Source organism: Grammomys surdaster, unplaced genomic scaffold (assembly GCF_004785775.1).
Source record: "Grammomys surdaster isolate TR1022 unplaced genomic scaffold, NIH_TR_1.0 372, whole genome shotgun sequence".
In the NCBI taxonomy this organism is placed as follows: domain Eukaryota; kingdom Metazoa; phylum Chordata; class Mammalia; order Rodentia; family Muridae; genus Grammomys; species Grammomys surdaster.
This window is the reverse complement of record NW_021604791.1, coordinates 4,041,450-4,053,593: the sequence shown is the minus strand read 5'-3', so window position 1 is coordinate 4,053,593 and position 12,144 is coordinate 4,041,450.

Genomic DNA, 12,144 nt, shown 5'->3' with positions numbered 1-12,144 from the left:
TAATATTTGCAGTGTGAAGGTATATTTTCCACATATAATCTATGTCTATTTCTATTATTATGTTCTTTTTTTAAGTATCTGTGTTGTCTAAGTTACAATAATTTTTCAGGAAAAGAGTAAATAAAAAATAAACTGACTACAAAGTTTTCTCTAGTAGTTAAGAGAATAGTTTCTCTATGATGTTTTCATGGCATAAATCTTACTGTTTTCAGTGAATAGTTATTTGAGTTTGAACAAATGCGTGCATCTTCACAATGTGTGCATTAACACCATGAGCATGATAGAGTTTAGTAAAATCAGATAAAAATTATCATCAAGTTTTCTGATAAAAATACACAGAGAAAAACTAAATGAGCAGGTGAGCCTGTTCAGTAATAGTGCAGTCAGGGAAAAGACTGAACAGGTCTCTATTGTACACAAGGAAAGGACATTTATAAACACTGGACCGAGCTATTTAAAATATAACAAAGGACATTAGAGACATTATATGATTATGGAATGTAGTTGGCATATGTGAGTTTGCTAAATTTTGCTTATCATAGCCATCTCAAACCCCTCTGAAGAAGGACCTCTATCTCTCTCTGACTGTCTCTCTGTCTCTCTGTCTCTCTGTCTCTCTCTGTCTCTCTCTCTGTCTCTCTCTCTCTCTCTCTCTATATATATATATATATATATATATGTGTGTGTGTGTGTGTGTGTGTGTGTGTGTGTGTGTCTGTGTGTGTGTCCCTCTTTTCCTGTCTCCCTTCTCCCTCTTGTCCTTTCCTCTATGTGTCTCTCACATTTTCTTCTTCTTCTTCTTCTTCTTCTTCTTCTTCTTCTTCTTCTCTCTCTCTCTCTCTCTCTCTCTCTCTCTCTCACACACACTCACACACACACGCACACACACAGACACATAAACACATACATGGGTGTCCCTTTGAATGTTAAGATATTTTTATACATTTTAATCATGCCTAAAGCTTATTATGTAGCAAAGGACCACCTTAAGCTTCCAATCCTCTGCCTCTACCTCTTCAGTTCTATAATTTCAGACATAGCTGACCATGCCCAGTTTACATGGTACTTGGAATAGAAACTCAGGCTTTGTCACACCAAGCAAGCTCTTTAACAACTGTGCTACATTTCAGTCTTACCAAAATTAATGATTACTCGTTCTTATTCTAAGTGCTTATTCTATCTTCATGACCTTTGAAAAAATAATTAAAATTAACTTAAAATGAATTATTTAAAAAACTATAAATAGTAGATATATATAAGCCTGGTATTCAGGCAAGTTCAACATATAAATTATTCCTCACTTGCCTCTTTTTCTTACCAATCTAATTATTATTTTAGATGCAAAGCTAAACTCAGTACAAAGTGCAATGGTCTTTAGTTTTCAAGGGACAAAATCTAAGGAGGAAAATGAAGTCATATTTATTGTCTATTCACATACAGCAAAGTTCTGCCTCAGGCATTTAATCCTTTCATGTAAACTGAACATAGCCCCATATTCTTCACATAAATAGAGCTTGAAACAATAGTTCAATAGACTTTTCTGTATAATTTACAATTTTTTTTATTTTAGAAAAGCTTTATGCAACATCTACAGCCATTTTCATACAATGGATTAATTAGGCAACATGAATTGACAAATTAGTATTCATAATTATCATATCCAACATGACAATAAAATAGAAATCTCTTACACACGTGCTCAGATACTTAGTAATTACTACTTAAATCCACAAATCTCTCTTTTACACTATAAAATTTGTTCTTATAACTGTACAGAATTCTGCATGTGAGTTCAAGAGTGTTCATTAATTGAAAAAAATGGGGCAACTGCTATATTTCTTATGGAGAATTGAATACATGACCCTTGATGAACCTGAACCCTATAATTCTTTTCCTAATTTTGTTTGGTGATGTATTTATATTGAGGCACTTTAATGAGAGTCATTCCCTCCAAGGTTCTTTCTTCATCGAATGTGAGAGTAAAGAAAGGGATAGCCTCTAATCAGTCTAGTTAGCTTAGCCATTGAGAAATTATGTTCACTCCCCTCTTTAAAATCCCTATAAGATTTGTTACAAACTTGGTTTAGATGCCCAAATGCTTAGAGTTGAGCTTACCTTGTGATGTGTTCATTTGTCAAATTAATAGACTTCCAGCTTCCAATCACGAGATAGCCAAGAGGAAAGCTGGACCAGGAGAAACAGAATAATCTTATTGGTAAACGCTAGAAACTCTAAAATTAAAAGATATCTCTTACTTTGGAATATCATCAGAGTAATGTTGCCTCAGAAGCTGCAAGTAAGATGCTATTCAACTGGAGGAAAGTATCACACCCACAAACACACACAGGCACACACACACACACTAGAAACAACAATGGGTATGTTTCAATTTGGACCATGTATTATTTACCCTGCTTCTCCACAGAAGTTTTCTATAATCTCTAACTATTCCTACGGGAAGACCATTTAATTGCCTACACTATCCTGAATTGTGTAAGAGGAGACATATCAAGCTGAGCACAGGTAACTAAACAAGTGTCTGAGTTTCTCTCTGCGTTTAACTATGGATATGATATGAGTAGCTGTTTGAAGTTCTTGACTTAACTTCCACAAGACTATTGACTGTAATCCTGTTTACTAAGCTGAAATAAATCTCTTTATCTCTTAAATTGCTTTTTTAGGGGAACAGTTTATCAAAACAGCAGAACTGAATCTAGCCCAGATATACATTTTATAAACAGTTGAAAGGTGTTCAGTTCTAAGGTCATAAATCCTGGTGGAAATGTTTTAAATGAATAAATTAAAATAAATATTTTTGGCATAGACACTGAGGTTAGTCACTCAATTTCCCTCAGTCTTGATCGAAAATACAAGGATGACTACTGACATCTTAGTATTACAGTTATCCTATAAATAGTAGCATCAACCCTAATGACTTTGACTCTCCAGCTACGTAACATATCTTTTAAGACCAAGTTGAAACATCTGCTAGGTCATAGCACTAGCGTGTATTGGAGGTTAATAATTCCCTATATGAGATGCTCCTTTTGAAAGAATTTACATCCAAATACCATGATGTCCATAGTGTCAAACATCTGTCTGATGTCCTCTAGAACAAAGAGCATAAAATGGAGAACACACACTGTGTAAGTTCCTGACAAGAGGATATAGTAACCATTAAATTTGCATCACATCCATGAATAAGTCAAGAGTAGAAAAAAAAGATACAATGAAATCAGCTATTTTTAAAATGAGTTAAAATGTTTGATTTTATTAGATACACAATTGTTTTCAAAATAAAAACATTTTATCAAAATTAGTAGTTATGTAATATATCATGATGCATGAACTTATTTTTTGGTGATTGTGGTTAGTTTTAAAATAACATCTTTTTATTTTATCAAATTTCCAGGTAAAATATATAATATTATGTACAATATCATATGTTATAGTATTATATAATAGTAATAATTTAATACACTACTGATAATACTTCCAAAGAAAATATACTATTATATACTGCATCAGTACTGTATTATGTCTGGTCTATCGATAACATTACAGCCATATTTTATTTTTTGTGTGATTTTAAAAATATTATTATGTCTTACTTAAAGAGAAGAAGACATTTATATTGTTAAGATATCACAGTTATATTATAATTTCTTCCATATCTTCTGGATTCATGTTAAGAGTATAGAATACAGTGCTTATGTTTAAAGTAGATGAATTTAAGTATCTTTTACAGCACATCATTTCGGTAATATCTTGGTTTTTTCTAATGAATAAAAGTTTTCCTACAATTCAAGTTGTTTTCTTCAGATTTCAGCATTTTGAGACTCCTGCTAATTGGCTGGTGTTGCAGCAGTGTATTCTCTTAATACTGATGCTAGCTTCACTAGTTTGTACTTGTACTCACACTTCCTGTGGGTCTAGATGTTTTTCCTTTGCTGCTTATTACATGTAGTGGCTATTCCTGGTTGTCACCTTGACTATATATGAAATGAACTATGACCCAGAACTGGAAGGCTCACCTGTGATCCTCATCTTGAGGCTGGGAGATACAAGTTTCTGACCTGGATCTTGGCATGGAGATCTTGAGGCATAGTGTCTGTGAATCCCAGGAGATCAAGGCAAGGAGATCTCTGAGTTCAAGGTCTCTCTGTTCCCTGAAGATACTCATCATTCTTTCTTCTTTCCTTTCTAACGAGAGATCCTGAAACCCAGACTTTTATTTACTAAAGCTACATCATCAAGGCTTTAATCATTGTTAATAATCAACAAAAAATTTCTTAAATTTACATAAATTCTAGCAATACCAGATTAATAGTTCCAATTCCCATTTCCTTAGAGCAGAAACTAAACACAAAGCAAAATCACATTTCCTTACAGGTTTACACAGCCTCTCCTTCAGTGGTTGCTGCGCCATAGCTCTTGTGATTTCCTGGTACAGCAAACAGTAGTCTTTAGTAACTATTTTCATATAAGAACAGAAAGATGAAGGTGAGAGACTCTCAGGACTCAAAGAGAGGGACCTTAGATGAGATGCCCAACAGTGGGGAGAGAGAACTTGTAGAGTCCACCTCCAGTAGAATGTCAGGGCGTCAAGTGGAGGAATGGGATTGCCATCCCACAGTCAAAAACTCTGACCCAGAATTGTTCTTGTGTAAAAGAATTGCAGGGACAAAGAGACTGAGGAAAAGGAGGTCCAGTGACAGGTCCAACTTAGGATCCATCTCAAGGGAAGGCCCCAAGGCCTGAAGCTATTACTGATGCTATGCTGTGCTTAAAGACAGGAGCCTAGGATGGTTGTCCTCTAAGAGGCCCAGGAAGCAGCTGATTGAGACAGACACAGATACTTATACCCAATCAATGGGCATAAGTCAGGGACCCCTGTGGTTAAATTAGGAAAAGTTTGGAAAATGCTGAGGAAGAGGGCAACCTCATAGGAAGACCAGAAGTCTCAGCTAACCCAGACACCTTAGATCTCTCAGACACTGAGCCAGCTGGTTCTAGGACCCTGAAACATTTATAGGAGAGGCCTGTCTGGTCTGGCCTCAGTGAGTGAAGATGCACCTAACTTCAGGACAACAGGCACCATCAGCATACCTGAGGCTCAGGGAATAGGGAAGGCTGGAGGGTATGGGGTAGGATGGAGGATGGGGACACCCTCTTCATGACAGAGGGAGGTGGAATGGGATAGGGAACTGGGGGAGGGAGAACCAGGAGGGGGGTAAAAACTAGACTGTAAAAAAAATGTAATTCAAAAAATTACATACTACTAAAATTAAAATGATTAATGATTCCTTACAAATTTTTAAATCTTATGTAAATAAAGAGGTTAGCTCTAATATCTTTCTAGCCTTTATGATCTCTAATTCTTCAAATAGCTAGGAGAACACAATACTGTTTTCCATGCTTCTACATAATCGTTTAATTCTCTAGTCGTCATTTCCTCATCCTAGACATTCCATAGCCTCGGGTACTCTCTTCAAGCACTAGTTTAAATCATATGTAAATTACTATTTTGTTCTTTGCTTCCTGGGACCACTTTAACTCTCTTTCCTTCATGAGCCAAGTTCAGCCTGGCTATTTAAAGCATCAGTCATTTGACCAGAGGGTTTATGTGTTTCCTCATGATTCCAAGTTCAAGGCCAAGTCTGTCAGTGTACTATTTCTACAAAGGACCGTGTAGGCTCTTATGGTCTCTGGTTATGCTGTCTAGATCCTTTCCCATGGCCTTAATGGCCAAGCAGAACACCTATTTCTCATTCTCCACAGCCTCATGACCATCTTCATTTCTCATTCCTGAGAACTACATCTGCTTATTTATTATGGTGGTTAGCTCTGAGCAATTAGGGGTGGGAGATGCGTATATTCCCCTGAAAGAAAGATTGAAAATCAAGTAGTAAAGACAGCAGGTGAACTTCAGGACAACAGGCACCATCAGCATACCTGAGGATCATGGGGATCAATGGCCTGGTGATGTTCCAGGGACAGAAACTATGTCACACCTACCTTTATGCAGCTATGCCAGACCCATGTGGCAACATGGTAAATATTTTGCTGCCCTCTAAGTGTTTTTCAGTGCAAGGAAGTTTAGGAAGAAAGAAGAAGCAAAAGAGACGAGGTATAACATTCTAATATTTAACATGAAATTAAGGCCATCGTGCAAATTATTTTGTGTGCAAGGCAAGTTTGTAAATTATAGTAGTCACAAGTCTCTGAAAGAAGTTCTTGTAGCAGCACTTCATATTTAAAGGGAAATCTATTTGGGTGAGTGATCTGAGCTAGGGAGACTACCGCGCAATTTCTGCAAGAATATATGGTGGTTTGTACATAAAAGTGATCTATGAGTTTATAGTAGGAATTTCCAGTTGAGGAAGATATGCTACCCAGGACACTCCACCTTTATCAAATCTAGAGTACTCATGCCTCTCATGTTGCTTAGAGAATCCTGGAAATCATGAATTTTCAATAAGATCATCTGTAGCATATTAAACATCATTTTCTTCTATTATTACTACTTTTTATTTTTTTATCTCCTTTTTATAACAAATGGAAGGAACAATATGACCAAGAATCATACCAAAGAAACTTAGGAGGACACTGTTTAAGTTTGACTATTTATATCTATAGTTCTTATTTTTTATATTTCTAATGCAGATATTTTTTGGTGGGGATTGCCCTAGTGCTGTTGTATTCTGATGTTAATTCTGTTTTCTCAAGAGGGGCTGCCCCAGGAAGAGTGGATTAAGTACTCAGTACTCAGGTGATTTCATGTAAACCTTCTCTCCATTCTAAGTGAATAAAGGCAAGAGCCTATGATTGGTCACTAGAAGGGAAAGGCGGGGCAAGAGGTTTTAGAGGGTGGAGGAAGGCTAGAGGACAATGGAGGGAAAGGACAGGGGAAGAAGAGGTGAAAGGATGATGGAACAAAACCACACGGCCCATAGAAGCCACACGTAACAAGGGATCTCATAGCTGGGGAATAAATTAGTGTAATGGTAGATCTGCTCAATCTAGATGTAAGCTAATAAATACAATAACTGAGTTGTGTGTTTTTGCATGGGACTTTTGGGGGTTGGAATTTTACTGCAACAGAAGTTTCTGCCTGGGTCTGTACTACTGATTGTACTTGTTTTATGTAACAGTAACAGTGACAGACTACCCTGGAACAATCAATTTGCAATAACTTTAATAAGTTATGCACTCATTTGTTTGTTATTGTTGTTGTTTGTGGGTGTGTTGAGTGTTGTTGTCTGCATATTTGAATAGGTGAGTACCGTACTTGTTACAGGTTATTGGGGCAGAGGAAAATGCCATGCATACTTCTTTATGTCTCTCCATGGTAGGTCCTTGAAATAGAATCTCAATTAGACTGGATCTAGACTGTCAGCCATGAAGTCTTAGTTTTACTACTGCCTTTGCCCCACACCATGTTGGGTTTATAGTCACAAACCTGGCATGCACACAAGCTGGGAATTTTACTTTGATTCTGGGGATTTCGTTTCAGATCCTCCTGTGTGCAAAGAAAGCCCACTTACCCACTTAGCCATTTCTTTATTTAGAGTTATTGTATGTTTCATTGTTAACTGCTGTTAAAATGTCATAGATATATTTATGTAATACTAAAATACTTGATCAATGGATACATTTCTTTTAAACTTAACATTTAGAAATTTCATGTTATCTATGTTTACATTATAACGTACGGACATAAACAACATTTACAACAATTAAAGTCACTTATTAAGATAAGACTCTCTGCTTCCTCACTCTTCCAGATGTCCTGAACTTTAAGTTTCTGATCACTGCCTGTGTGTCATCTTGTACACATAGAGGGTTGTACGTACACTTAGGAAAAGTGGTAGTGTCTAGAGTTTTATTCCTTTCTCCTTTCAGACTACAGAGTCAAGATGGCTTTGGAAAGAGTGAGGTTAATTTCATAGCTTGAGAGTGACTGCTTATGTGAAATACCCCATTTTGTCATCTCAGCCATATCTTCTGACTGTCATGGGTCTCATTCAAACAATAGCATCTTAGTGACTTTTAATTTACCTTCAGAAATTCCTGTAGATGTCCTTGGGGAAGGAAGAATGGTTTTCATCTGTAGGGAATAAAACCTGTTTCTCTGTTAGGGCAGGCAGATGTGCTGACACAGACTCCAATCAGTGTCAGGTCTGGAGATAGAGAGGATGTAATTGGATCTCAAATAGCATGTACACTTAATGTACCTTTTCTGCCTCCCTTGTCTATTAGAATTATTGCTTTCCTGTCTAGTCTGAGAGGTAGAAGTTATACTTTCTCTAAGGTGTTTAGAATTATTTGGTGAAATATATAGATATCCCCTCATTCTCCTCTTTAATAATGTAAAGGTTGTCTCAAATTTATTGAATCCATTACCTTGCCACATATCAAAATGCTCAGGGCTACAGTCATGTTCTATTTTGGTAGAGTCAAACTCTTTGTGGTAGCTGTGTGTGGGGATGGTGGATTGATATGAGCATATGATATGCTCAAAGTTTCAAAGTATTTGAAGGAAAATAGTGATGTTATTTTTTACTTCTTGTTGAAATACCTGTAAATTTTCTGTTATCATTAATGAAAGAAAAAGCAATGGAGACTGAAAGATGGCTTTGTGTACAAATTACAGCTGAATAAGCATGGGGACCTGGGATCAGAACCCCCAATCCCATGTAAGAGCTGTGACCACTGGTATATTTTAATAATATTAGAACTTGTAGAGTAGAGATAATGGAAACCTTGGAGCTCATTATTGAGCTAGTGTAGCCAATACCAAGAATTCCTTGTTCAATGAGGGACCTTGTCTCAAAATATAATGAGGAAAGTAACTGAAGAAGACGTTTGACTTTACCCTGTAACTCTGGTATTCGCATTTATACACCTGAATGCATTCATACACAGAGGACGAGTATAGGAAGGAAGGAAGGAAGGAAGGAAGGAAGGAAGGAAGGAAGGAAGGAAGGAAAGAAAGAAGGAAGGGAGAACAGAGGGAGGGAGGGAGGGAGGGAAGGATGGAGGGAGGGAGGGACGGAGGGAGGGAGGAGAAAGATAAGTAGATATAGCTTACTACATGCACACTTACACATGCATGCATACCCACAAAAACATCTACGTATAACACATGTACACCCATCCTTGAATCCATACCCACAAGAACATGTAGCCCCATATACAGACACACCAAGGAATATTGATGAATATTGATAATATATAAGCAGACTTTCATAGCACACAGATTTGATCACCTATAGAAAATACCTACACTGAATATCTATCAGTATATGTGAGAAGAGGAAAAGAGAATATTTTAAAATGAGTAATGTAATACTTTCCCAAAGTGTTTTTATTCGTAAGACTATTTTCTAAAAACCGTTCTCATATAGATATAAGTTTTGTGTATGGCTAACTTGATATTTTAGTTTTGAGATATATAAGGCAAGTTAGAACTTGAAGCAAGTCTAGTGTTGCTGAATAAATGAGTTTGAACAAAATGAAATTTATTAATTTTAGCATGGTTGTACATAACATCAAATCTTATAGCTACCCATTTGGGAAGTAGACTTGTAAATATTGTGTGTATATCTTATAATGAATTTTAAGATATTCTTATTGAATTTAAGACAGAGTTTCTTCATTTGCCAACAAGGATTTTAAGCTGGATTCATCTCAGGAAAATGAAATCAAATTGAACATATAAGAAAACAGAATAGCAGTTGACTTCATGGAACTTAGTATCTTCTCTTCCTCTTTTTCTGGCTGGCTATGTAGCATATTTCTATAAGTAAATGTAAAAAGTAAACCATCTCTAGGGCAAGAAAGATGGGTCAATTTGGTGGCAAATTGACTCGCAAAGATGCCTCAACATTGAAGTCAAAGCCAAATATATAAAGAAAAACTTCCTGTGCGTCAACATTACAGCTGTAACAGTTTATCCATAAAGTTGATTCATGTAATTTATCTAACTTGCTTTCTGAATTTATCCTGGATTTTGTGATATAATGCCATAAAAATGTAAAAATTGTCCTTTTCTTTCTTTAAACCTATTAGTAAATCATGAGCTTGTATATCTTTTGCTGCTATCATTACAGCCAAGACCAAAATGTGTCTGGAATTATTTTAATCTAATCACTATTTTATATTCATATTTTCTCATATTTTATAGTCAGCATTCAGCTTGAATAACACAGTATATCTTACCAGATGTAAGTTTCTAAGTCCTCAAGCTCACCCCAATGTAATAATGAAGTCGAGCTAAACAATAAATAAACACAAATCAATTATCAAAATAAAACTGAAACTGTCTTCAGTATCTATTCTTCTAGGCCAATAGAAATAATTTAGTTAATAATTATTTTTTATTAACCAGTGTCAGAGACATATATAGCCATGAACTGATCAAAACTGTTAAGTATGTTTTATAAGAGATAATAAATTTATTCAATTTTTGATTGACAACCAAATCAGTGACTAGTTATGGATTGTGAGAAGATCAAATCTTTTATCTTATTGTTTTACATTTCCTCTAGAGCTTCAAATTTAAGCATCTTCATTATATGATGATGTGATATAGGTATATATCAAATCTCATGCTCTAGTCTTGAAAATATTAATTTAACATTTTACTATTTATTTATATTAATGAAGATTAATATAAGTATTTATTGGCATAGCATCCTACATATTATGTTTATTTCAACTGCATTTATTTTTAATTCATTCCTCAACTTAGAAGTAGATGTGAACATTACATTAAATATGCATAAGTAGACATATACTTGAATCCAAACACCTTTGATGACAATTTTTAGCACAAACTTTACCAAAAGTATACCCACTAAAATATTGTCACCATCACATAATAATATGGATGTTTAGGATTTCAGAAAAGTTGTTATATAATGCATACTATCTTACGTGCAAATATTCAGTTTGTCACACATATTACGTGGTGGGAGGTCTTCTATTTTTTAGTAACTGACTTTTGAATTAGTTTATTTTCTCCCATGATTCCTCTTGTATTTAATTTTATGATTGGCAAGTTGATTGTACAAACAATGAGACCTCTGCCAGTCAACATTCCTCACCCTGAAGATTTCTCAAGTAGATGTAACATACAAGTTAATATACTCCAGCAATTGTACCTCACATTTTAATGACCATCCAATGTTTCGTCTTATTATATATCAAGTAAAAGCATATGTTTTATCTCAGTGGTAATTAGATGAATAATTCAGAGAAATGCATTTATTTAACTCAGAATTTAAAGACATTTTCTCCTGAATCTAGGTGACTTTTAAATTACTCTAACATATACTAATGTCAGAAATCTGAGTTTTTCTTATCTTTACATGTTTTAATTTTTCAAATTTTTAAACAGTGTTATCTTATTTGGAATTTTCCAGATATAATAATAATACAGACAGGTATTGCCCATACCTCAGCAGAAATAACTGCTGGGCTTGCTCCTCTCCAGCTGGAGCACTCAGGAGAACAGACACTACACCTCATCTGGACAGTGCAATAGAGGTGATCCTGATGGCACAGGAACATGGATCTAGCCCCAAGGGTGTGAGCCTGTGAAAGCTGGCCTGGAAACTTGTCTGTCCTTCAGCAGTGTGGGCTAGGGAGTGATGTATTCCTCTCCCCTCACCCCTTGTCATCTGGAAGGCAGGAAATCAAGCCCAGGGTCATGAGGACAGAAGAGCTGATCCTTTCTCTTACTGGCTATAGCACTTGGAAGAGTCGGCCCTTGACTTCCCCTGGAGAGCATAGTAGAGCAGGCCCTTGATGTGGCAATTGCATGTGATCTGGTCCCAGTGACACCAGTACAGGAATGTTGGCCCTATTTCTTTTCTACTGGGTTATTTACCAGACAAGGGAAAGACATCTTCATATCTTATCTCCTCCTTTGCTGCTGATAGTATTCGGGAAAGCTGGGCCCAGCATCATGATAGTGGGAGGACTGGGTCTATCCCTCAGTAGTTACAACATTCCATTTGGTAGAGTGGGCCTGCACCGTGCCTGGATAGGTATGTAGGTCTGGCTTTGGTTACAGGTATTGCAGCTGAACCAGTGCCAAGAGATGAGAGCTGGAGAACTTGTAGGCTGACTAGCCCA